The 12112-nt window shown below is 32.0% G+C and overlaps 1 long non-coding RNA gene across 1 annotated transcript; it reads right to left on the reverse strand.

The window, feature by feature from the left end:
- Positions 1-3110: 3110 nt before the first annotated feature.
- On the reverse strand, positions 3111-4398 carry LOC134684249 (uncharacterized). Its single transcript, XR_010101222.1, has 3 exons — positions 4273-4398; positions 3768-3816; positions 3111-3194 (listed from the first exon to the last, which is right to left on the reverse strand). It is a non-coding gene; the product is annotated as an uncharacterized LOC134684249 (long non-coding RNA).
- Between the last annotated feature and the right edge of the window lie 7714 nt (positions 4399-12112).

Raw genomic sequence — 12112 nt, forward strand, 5'->3', positions numbered from 1 at the left:
TCCGATTTTTTTTTAAAAGGGACGGAAAACCCATCAATCGATTTGTTCTTTAATTTTCGTTTCTGCCCTTCCTTTATGTGACTCAAGAACAAATTCCTAAAAAGGGGAACCGATTGCATCGAAAAGAGGAAATCGAGTCCAGCTTTTTATGTTAGGATGCGTTTGAGCTGAATATTTTGATTTGAAAACGTATATAGCAAGAGCATCTGATTCATCATTTGGCTTCAGATTCTAACTTTTTTTATATATCAAGGCTACATGTTGACTTTATAACATCGAAAATTCACAGTACTTAAAAAAATGAAATATATAGGACAAGTAAAATGAATCACAGCAACAGAGTAGGTGTGTTCGAAAAGCAAATGTTTACTATAAGTACTTTTGAGTTAAATCTCAGATTGGGTTGCTGCTCCGGAATTAGTAATTTTAAGGAAGATTTTTGTGTGTGATAATAAGGGTTTTTATATTTGATATGAGCGTCACTGGTGAGTCTTATGTAGACAAAACGCGAGTCTGGTGTACAAAATTATAATCCTGGTACCTTTGATAACTGTCACAACACTGGGTCGATGCCACTGCTGGTGGACGTTTTGTCCCCGAGGATATCACCAGCCCAGTAGTCAACACTCCAGTGTTAACATGAATATCAATAATGTGGTCATTTTTTTTATAAATTTCCTGTTAACAAAACTTGTAATCTTTTTTGAAAAACTAAGGATTTTCTTAACCCAGGCATAGATTTCTTTAGCCGTATTTAGCACAACTTTTGGAAATTTGGAATCTTCAATGCTCTTTAACTTTGTTCTTGTTTGGCTTAATAAATATTTTGATATGAGCGTCACTGATGAGTCTTAGGTAGAGGAAACGCGCGTCTGGCGTACAAAAATATAATCCTGTTACCTTTGATAACTTTTACACCACTGGGTCGATGCCACTGCTGGTGGACGTTACGTCCTTGAGGGTATTACTAGCCCAGTAGTCAACACTTCGGTGTCGACATGAATATCAATAATGTGGTCATTTTTCTAAATTTCATGTTTACAAAACTTGTAATTTTTTGAAATAATAAGGATGTTCTTATCCCAGGCATAGATTTCTTTAGCCGTATTTGGCATAACTTTTGGGAATTTGGAATCTTCAATGCTCTTTAACTTTGTTCTTGTTTGGCTTTATAAATATTTTGATATGAGCGTCACTGATGAGTCGTACGTAGACGAAACACGCGTCTGGCGTACAAAATTATAATCCTGGTACCTTTGATAACTTTTACACCACTGGGTCGATGCCACTGCTGGTGGACGTTACGTCCCTGAGGGTATAACCAGCCCAGTATTCAACACTTCAATGTTGACATGAATATCAATAATGTGGTCATTTTTATAAATTTCATGTTTACAAAACTTGTAATTTTTCGAGAAACTAAGGATTTTTTAACCCAGGAATAGATTACTTTAGCCGTATTTGGAGCAACTTTTGGGAATTTGGAATCTTCAATGCTCTTTAACTTTGTTCTTGTTTGGCTTTATAAATATTTTGATATGAGCGTCACTGATGAGTCGTACGTAGACGCAACGCGCGTCTGGCGTACAAAATTATAATCCTGGTACCTTTGATAACTTTTACACCACTGGATCGATGCCACTGCTGGTGGACTTTACGTCCCCGAGTGTATAACCAGCCCAGTAGTCAACACTTCAGTGTTGACATGAATATCAATAATGTGGTCATTTTTATAAATTTCCTGTTTACAAAACTTCTATTTTTTCGAAAAACTAAGGATTTTCTTAACCCAGGAATAGATTACCTTTGCCGTATTTGGCACAACTTTTTGGAATTTGGAATCGTCAATGCTATTTAACTTTGTTCTTGTTTAGGTTTATACATATTTTGATATGATCGTCACTGATGAGTCTTACGAAGACGAAACGCGTGCCTGGCATACAAAATTATAATCCTAGTACCTTTGATAACTTTTTTAATAGTCCTCAACCCCTAAATATTATAGCCTGCCTTTCCACGAAAAAATCAATAGATTTTTTTTTAATGTTGATGAATTGTCACAAAAAACCACCTGACAACCTATCAGACAATAGTTGACTGAGTGCAGACAAGTTAATTGACTGATGCTCATAAGCTAGTAGATATATTTGCGTTCTAAAATACAACAGGCATATAAGGATCGTAATAGAGCTATGTGGATAAATTAATAGGTCTTTAAGAGCTAAATTGGCAGCCGGTCATCCCTACATTGGCTTTCATTTACGATCGTAAAAAATAACCGTCGTAATGTTTCGAGACCACAATTGTCGTCCCTTGATTTTCTTTGTCCACGAATGTAGTACCTAGTGTGGACATTGTGTTACTTGCCTATTTTGTTTAAACACATTCCCTACGAAATAATATGATCTCGGACTTTTGACGATGTAGAATCATGACTGGTAAAGGCATGCTGTTTTACAAACAAAAACGATGAGGAATGAGACAAAAACTACCTAACAATTTCTTTCACAATATCAGTGTTATATACACAAAGTTAACAGACTCCATGTATTGATAATGCAACAACGTCTGCCACCGTCAGATTATTTTATCAGGACTCGATCATTTTGACAAATATCGTATGTACTTTTTCTGTCATGATTTTCGATTTTCCCTTTAAGTTTAAGTTGCATCCTTCCGACATAACTTTTGTCTTTTTTATATACAGAGCTGAAGACAACTCCCTTAGATAATGAAAATTTAAAATTACTTTGTAGTCTGGCTTTGATTGAGTCTTTGTCTTTTTATTGTTTTCTTTTTGTCGTTTATTTATCAGTACGTTTTTGATTGACGATTTTCAAAATCATTTTAATATATTTTGGCTCGTTGAAATTCTTTAACACTACCTAATTATTCGGAACAAGAACTGCAACTTTTTATGAGTTGTTTCAAACATTGCCTCATCTCTTTTAAAATTCTTATCGATTCTTGCAAGACAAACATATCAAAAGTATCACGATTTTCAATAGTAACTATTTTAACGTGACATGCACAATGAACAAAAATAAGATTATACTCTTAGACTAATAATATATTTAATAGAAAATCTTACAACACGAAAGGGAACACTGCTTTAATCAACTGAGATTTTTAGTAGAAGAACAGTTCAATAGAAGGAAATATGCGACGTCCCAGTCTACGTCAGATGTAACGGTCTGAAAAAGAAAAAAATAATGTAATGCAAACAAAAAAGGCATAACCACTTTAATGTAAAGTTTTTAATGTCAGAAAAGGATTAATATCACAGCCGTATGATAAGGTTTGTTAAATTCTATTAAATTCTGTTTAGAATAACTACACTAGGAACATTGAGAAAAAATCCTCGATCATTATTTTGTGTGTTTCACAAGATTGAACAGGCACTCTAATGCTTTGATCGATTTAGTACGTACTAAAAAGTGTAAATTTGTAACCTACAATTTGTTTTTCTTCAGTGGACTAATACAAGACAGGTATTCTTTTTCTCGTTTAGTCCTTTCACATAATTTTACATTGGTGGATTTTATAATCTACTTTACGGTACGGGCTTTACTTATTTTTGAAGGCCTAACAATGACCCTCTAGTTCACATCTTTGTCCTATTGTATTTCCGTATTAATACACCACAGGTATATATCGTCTCATTATGTAAAAAATCATTCAATTTACATGATTTGTAAACTATTTCATAAAGAAGCAAAATAAAGATTTTAGTTTGTACTTAAATGTACACATCTATCCTAACTTACCAACATTCCTTGGCTGCAGTCAATTCTTCCGAATCGAGATTTCCATCCCCTAGTTATCAAAGTAAATATGGAAAAAAGATAAATAAAATATGATAATAACATACATGTACCAACAAACCAGAATCAAAGACTTTTATTTAACGTTATAAAAAAATCATACGAAGAATAAAAGAAACCAAAATTCCGCATTGCAACAACTTTTTTATGGATCCTTATGGTAACCCCTTGTACTGGATCGTACCCTAAGTGCACAAAATTTTCCCAATTGCGTTGAATTTGCTTGCCATTCATTTGTTCGTTTACTTTAAAGAATATATTTGACTATTTATTGTTTAATATGTTTATGCAAGAATGAACGAACCATTTTTGAACTTGATTTTAAATAGACAATAATCATTTATCGATTGATTGTTTGATTGTTAAATGATTATCGTTTAATCAAACGACATACTCAGTCACCCAATAACCTTGTATAATATATATCGTATTCGTTTCTGAATCTTACCGTTTTTATCGAACACAACAAACACTTCTCGAACACCAGTATTTTCTACTTTATTTTGAAGTGCATCTGCAAATTCGTCAATACTAATAATATCATTGTGGTCGATATCGTACTCCAAAAGGTCACATGGAACTTCAAATGTGAATTTTTGTCTCACTGTCTGAAAAAAAAGTTAATGTTTTAAAATATTTCTTTGACAAACTAGACGTGCGCAGCCAAAAACAGGAGAATGAAAAATGTGTATGGTTTCTTGTATTACTTTAAAAATGTATTGTGCTTTAAATTCAAACTTTGTTAGAGTGATTTCAATCAATACTAATTTGTCAATTCTGAGAACAGAATTTAAAAAAAACACCAAAATAAACGAACAAGTAGATGATGGTGGCAATGATAACAGTTATGGTGATGATGATGGGGTTGATGATACTTGGTAGTGTTATAGTTGTGGTTGTCGATAATGATAAGTAGAATAAATTGCATGTACCTCAATTGCCCGCTTCTCTTTATTGCCGAACTCTATATGAACATCGATCTTAAATATTCTAAATTCAATAACAATTTTCCATTTTGCTGTGCAAATATGAAATAGAAACATGAATGCCATTAATCCCATCATACCTTTGGACTTGTTCATATTTTCTTTTGACTGAAAAAAAAGCAAAGAAGATTGATTGAGGAAATAAACTAAAGCAAATGCTGTGATACAATTTTGATTATCATGTATATTTAAATTAAGGAAATTCTACGTGAAAGGATATTATAAACATACATTACTTATTTCAAACTAATATTAATTTTTACTATCTTATTATCTTATTTAATTCCACTGGCTTAATCAAATACTGTAACAAAGTTCGACTTACCGTCTAATTAGTATGATATATAAAACACAATATACGACATCGAATAAGTTCGGCAATTATATCAGGATTAAAGGGAATATTCATACGAGACTAATTGCGTAATAAGGTAATTTGAAACAAAGTATCTCTGATATTGAATACTCAGTTTCAGCATTAATAAAGTCGCGTGTCAAACAATATGTTTTGTTGCACTATCATCATGTAACTGTCTCTTGAATTTGTTTCAATATTATTCATTAATGTTATATATCATGTATATAAAAAAAAAATCTATATAAATAGGATGATTTTAATAAATATCCTATTTTTTTTAACTCTATAATATTACAGAAACACTGTGCTACAAGTGTTTGACAGTAGGATTAAAATATCATAATATACTTTAGAAATAGTTTAGGCTGGCAGCATGTAACGAACAAATTGCAAATTATGATATTTGTTTTCACGAAAATCAGGAAAAAACCTGGTGAATCAATGTTGAATCTAAAGGGATAAAAAAAATACTAGTATATACCAACCACAATTTGGGAATCGTTATCATTTTGTCAAAACTGTATTATGTTAATAAGAAGCAACAGATACATGTACCGACAGTATATTCGTAGATATAGGAAGATGTGGTATGCGTGTCAACAACACCTTTCCATCCAAGTAACAATGTATAAAAGTAAACTATTATAGGTAAAGGTACGGCCTTCAACATGAACTCTTGGCTCACAACGAACAGCAAGCTATACAGGGCCACAAAAATTACAAGTGTAAAACCATTCAATCTGTCTAATTTATATAAAAAAACACATTGATAACGCCATGGCTTGAAAAAGACAAAAACAAAAAAGACACGGAGATAAACAATTATATAGAAAACACAGCACAAAAACTAAAGACTGAGAAACTGAGACCCCACTTAATCCCGGGGAGAATTTCAAGTATCAAGTGATCTGGATGGGTAAGCAGACCCTGCCCCTCATGTGTAAACAACTCATTATATGGCATACTATTCCTTGATACAAGAGGCCATTTAAAAAAACAAAATATGACAATGATTTAACAAATCATCTAATGATTGTATCAAATGGATTGAAACTGATTGCATGTAAAAACTTACATTTGATGGTGTCCAATTGATGAAAATATCAATGCATATGTTGGTCTGTATCATCGATTGTGTACAATGGTAAGTTAAAGCTTGACAGTGTTCGTGAAACAAGGACGGAGTCAAACGTGTTCAATTACTATCTTGTGAGCAGCAACATTGAATAATTATTATCAGCATTATACATGTCCTGAGTGAAATGAATTTTGAAAATGAGGTGTAATCAATTTGTGTTCGTTTGTGAGACTTTCATGACAGTATCAATTTACATTTTGTTCAGTATCTTGAATGTCATTATAGATTGAGATATTCTTTAAACAGCAAAGCTATCAAGCAAATGAATCCAACAGGACCAAATTGTTAATTGACATCTTATTTGAGTTATTGTCCCTTTAAGTTATATTCTGTAATCAATTATTACATGTACCTGTTGTAAACATTTTTCAAAAATCTTCTGCTTTCAATTTAACTACTGGGCCAAATCAAACCAAATTTGGCCTAAATCATTATAAGGGTGTCTAGTTTCTATTTTCATGATTTTGAACTAGTCTTATTCTACATGTTTTCTAAATCCACAGTAGATAATGGTTCTTGGGATCCTCTAGTTGTATATCAGTAAGTTTTGCGTCTACTATTGTTACGTTATAACATTAAGTGTCAAGGCGTTTTCTTTTTCTAAAAAAAAATTGTTGGTATCTATAGCGTTGGTTTGGTCGTATAAACATTGACATTGGTCGTACAATTCTGACATTTGACCATTATGCATCAATATTACGTCTAATATCGCTGCGCAATAGTCATGTACTGAGTATGTATCTGTGATTGTGTACTTCTTTGAGTGAAACTTTAATACATTCTATCAAAGGTACCAGGCTTATAATTTTATACACCAGTCGCTCGTTTCATCTACATAAGACTCATGATTGACGCTCAGATTAAAATAGTTAGAAAGCCAAACAAGTACAAAATTGAAGAGCAGTGATGACAAAAAACTCCAAAAATAAACGGTGATATTTTGCCAAAAAAATAATTTTGTAGGTTACAGTTGCTACATATGTACATAGTGGTCAGTTTCCCTTGGGATATTAAATTCTCATCATTGTTCGAGGAGAACAAGCATTATCAAAACGATCCTGGTTCTACGGGGATATTGATTTTGAACTTTTATTTTTAAGAAAAATTAAAACTGTAGATTTGCATATGGTTTGATTAGGTTGTTTTGTTTACATTCGATTTAATTTCGACATATGAGCTAATAGTATTTGTCATTTATTTTAAGAATGATTTCTCGTTTTGTATTGCAACATTTTTTTAAATCATTTATGCGTAACACAATGTTGGTGTCGGGAATCTATCATTGTTTTTCAGTATAATCGTCATTATATTTGTGAGTGTTCGCTAACTTACAAGTTTTCAATAGGAATTGGGTAGTTTAACACAATCTATTGCAGTAGGATCTTGATAGTTTTCTCATCTTAATTGAGTTCAATATTTTTTGTTATGTTATTTTTGTAATATATGCTGCTAAAAGAGGACAACTAGAACACCATGTTGGATTTTGTATACCACAAATAAACAGGTTTACTTGCGCTCTGACTACCTTTTCTAGACCATATGTCTATATATATGCAGTACACTTGAAACTGAAACACACAGTCAAGTATATATGTATGATTATCAATGTATTTGACAAACTTATTTGTATAGAAAATTAATGTGAATGTAGTGAAATGACTTAATTCTCAATATGACATATACTATAAACTGCAATCATTACATTTGTTGTTAGTGGTATTTTACATATCAAATATAAACACTTAAAGTGGAATTTGTACAAAAAAGACTCAGCTATACCGATTAGCTTCAGAAAACGTGCATTAAATTTTTGACAATAAAATGCACTAAGTGATACATAAGGTTAAATTATTTGAAACTGAAAACGAGCTGATCAAACCCGAAAGAGCATGCAGTTTACATGTAGCAAGAATCAACACAAGGAGTCAGAGCTGTGCATTAAGGAGCTTATATTTTTTTATTGACGAACTGATGTGTAAAAATGTATGAAACATTTTTTTGAAGTTTGTGTTAAACAACTTATCTTGGGTACAACTTATCCGTTAATTAAAAAAAACCAAATCCCTCATATGGAAAATAAGGAACTACAGCTTTTAGCCATGTCTTATCAAAATTGTCATTGTATGTTACATGTGTTTCAGATGGCTGTTTTTTTTTCTGAGTAATTAGTTAAAGAGATGTGAAACAAAACATGCATTTATCTTTTAAAGAATGATTGATACAGCCTAACAAATGTCAAGAATAGTTCCACGCATTTTAAAGATCTCCAAATCTAATTGTTTGTCTGAACAAATTAAAAGAAAAATAAAGTGTAAAAGATAAATAAGATCATTCTTGAAACATCCATTGTGGGAATAGTGCAAATAATTCATTAGTATACCAATGCGAACGATGAAAAAAACTTTTATGGATTTATCAACAAAAATCATTCATATGAATATTGCGTGTCACGAAACATCTGGAACAAATTGTTGTTGGCTCTCCCTGTAAAACAATCCAGATAGATATATTTTAAGGGTGTCCATTTTCTAATACATCTATTAAAATTTATACTTTGAATTTTTTTTTTATATTTATCATTGACCTACAAATGCATATTCTTAACATTTAAGGTGGCTCGTGGGTACAAAAATTTTAGCAAAAAATTAAACCTTTATTTTTTCATTACAAATTTTATTTATTACACTATTAGTTGTTACTTTATGATATGGTACAAAAAACAACCACAAAAAATGATTTGGTTTGGCCCCAGATGACTTTAAAAATTGAAAAAGCTCCAAATTATCTCCCTTTGGTGCAAAAATGCCATTTTTTTGCCTTTAATTTGAAATATCTATTTTTACTCATCGGTGACCTACATTTTTTATTATTGTTTTCAAATAAGCTCTACATAAACTAAATAATTGTAAAATTTAAGCGATTTCTTATATTAGGTTATTTTTTTATTTCAATATTTTCTCTTTTTCTCTTATCTGTCCAACAGAAAAAAAAGGACATAAACAAAAATGTATGCTTCTTTTAGAGGCAGATTTTAGCTTAAATGAACGGTGAACCCATTTTTTTATTTCATTTTTCTTTTAGGTATATGATAAAGTTCATTTATGAAAAAATATAGCGAAATCCTATATTAGTAAAAAAAAAATTATTTATACCCAGGAGCCCCCTTAACATGATTTAAAGTAATGTTCGATAATCATAAACACTTAAAACGATTCAGATACTCAAAACTGATAGATTTATGTTTTAGATAATTCATATTTTCATGATTTTTTTTTTTCGTAGAACACATCGACGGGTGTCAGAATTGATCAAATGAAAGACCGACCGTAGTTGTGTCCGCATTATTTTAAGCAGTAATACCCCTTACACATCACATATATATTCAAATCATGAAAGGAAGCATCTTATTTAGAACAAACAAATTGACGTGTTATTCAACATCAAATTCATTGAATCGTCTTGTATACATTTTAGTTGCGTTGCATGTTTCAAACTTCCTCGTCTACTTATATTCGAATAAAAAAGCTAGCATTATCTTTTCACTTTACGGTTATTGCTATTTTCCTTGTTTGGTTTTGGTTTTTGTATAAGTGTGGATTGTTTTTCCTCTTTTGTTTTTCTAGAACTCCAGTGTCTATCGGGAGATCAAAGATCTAATAAATAAGAAGATGTGGTTTGATTGTCAATGCTACAACTCTCTATAAAGGAGAAAATGACACAGACATTTAAAACTGATATAAGTAGGTTTCTATGTCATGATTTTCAAAAAATATTGACTTACTAATATATGTAACTGGTTTAAAATGTCTACCTTTGACATGAAAACTTTTACCCGAAATACATTTTATAAATAAATAGTTCAAAACAGTGTTTAGTAGGTCAATCATTTATTATTATTTTGTTTTTTAAGATATGTAGTTATTGTGTAAGTGTGTGATTTGAATAGTATGTTCTATAAGAATTACTGATTAGCTTGCATGTTTGTTTAAAATTCATGAAATAACTATCAACTATATGGAGCTAGATAGTTACTTGAGGTGTTACTTTATATTTTACAGCACTCACTAGAAATAACAACTTTCCACTGAAGCAAATTGTTAAAGTATTTTACAAGTTGATCAGTTTGAAAGAAGAATTCAAACTGCAAATCGATAAACGGTCTTCGCCATTGCTATTGTGATACCATTAAACATATTGAAGCATCACTACTAAATAAGAACAGCGGCAGTTTGATATTATTCACAAAATCAATCAAAATTAGAAATGAATTCACAATTCTCTAAATAATGTAAAACAGTCAAATATTGTCCGGCTTGACAAACTGTAACATTTACCTTGAATTTCATTAATACAATTTAAGACAGATGATTCACATCGAAATAAGTAAAACATAACAGGGATTACGAAATTTCTTGGAAATTTCAACGGACCACACAAACCTTAAACACCCAAAAAAAGAAAGAAAAAACAAAACAAACTAAACAAACAAAAACGGCAACAAACTGTGTAGAGATAGTTATTCATATAATATTAACTTATCTTTATCAAGAAGTGTGCGAATGTACAGATGGGTGCGCTCCTAACCTTGACAAAAGTTAACTAAGAGTTAACTTGTTGACTGCTTTCTGAGTTAACTTGAGAATTTTTAAGCAGTCAAGCAAGATAACTTCGTCGTTGGTGGACCAGACCTACGGTCTGCTTTTTTAGGACTGCTGCAGACCTATCAACAGGTCTGCTCCGGACCAGACCTGTGGACAAGTCTGCTTTTTACCAGTCCTGAGGACACGTCTGCCCCAGAACAGACCTGTGTACAAGTCTGCTTTTGACCAGTCCTGAGGACAGGTCTGCCTCAGACCAGACCTGTGGACAGGTCTGCTCCTGACCAGACTTGACGACAGGTCTGCTTTTGACCAGACCTGTGGACAAGTCTGCCATTGACCAGACCTGAGGACAGGTCTGCTTATGACAGTATATCGTTATAAGAGTTTTCATATCAGACTTGACTTTTAATTAAAGAGAGGGACCAAAGATACCAAAGGGACAGTCAAACTCGCTCGTAAATCTAAAACAAACTGACAACGCCATTGCTCAAAATGAAAAAGACAAACAGAAAAAACAATAGTACACATGACAAAACATAGAACACTAAAGAATAAACAACACGAACCCCACCAAAAATAGGGGTGATCTCAGGTGAGAATGTCCATCGCTGAAGATAGAGATTAGATAATGCTTCCCGATAGCCCGGTGTCAATTATTTAATGAAAAATTGCCAAATATATGTATGCGCCAGGTAAAAAAAGACTGTCGCATACTTATGTCACCTACATTGGGATTAATAAAAGAATTAAAAAAAAAAATATATGTTAAATCCCCTAGATACCAATTAAAGAAACCAGTTTGAGTCATGGTCCCCTTGTTCAGTGAGGATTGTCGTGGTCTGTGTATTGACCCCGACTGCCCTCACTGACCATGAGACCACCGAATAATCAATCTGGTATCAATGGTAAACATGTAAAATGAAACAATAACTTTCTGTAATACTAATATAATGATTTCTAAAATACCTGACGTAAGAACAACAAGGTATGGCTTGAAATCGTTCAGATATTCTGCTGCCAAACTATGGAATGAGTTGCCAAACCACTTTAGAACTGAAACATCTTTTACCCAATTCAAGAGTCTAATAAACTCATGGAATGGCAACTCATGCCATTGCAATGCATGTGCTTAGTTTTATTTATTTTATGTTACAGCTTGAACTATAATAGTGCTGCTTCTTGTGAAATCTGAGCATTGTATCAAA

The sequence above is a fragment of the Mytilus trossulus genome, chromosome 9 (genome assembly GCF_036588685.1).
Source record: "Mytilus trossulus isolate FHL-02 chromosome 9, PNRI_Mtr1.1.1.hap1, whole genome shotgun sequence".
NCBI lineage: Eukaryota > Metazoa > Mollusca > Bivalvia > Mytilida > Mytilidae > Mytilus > Mytilus trossulus.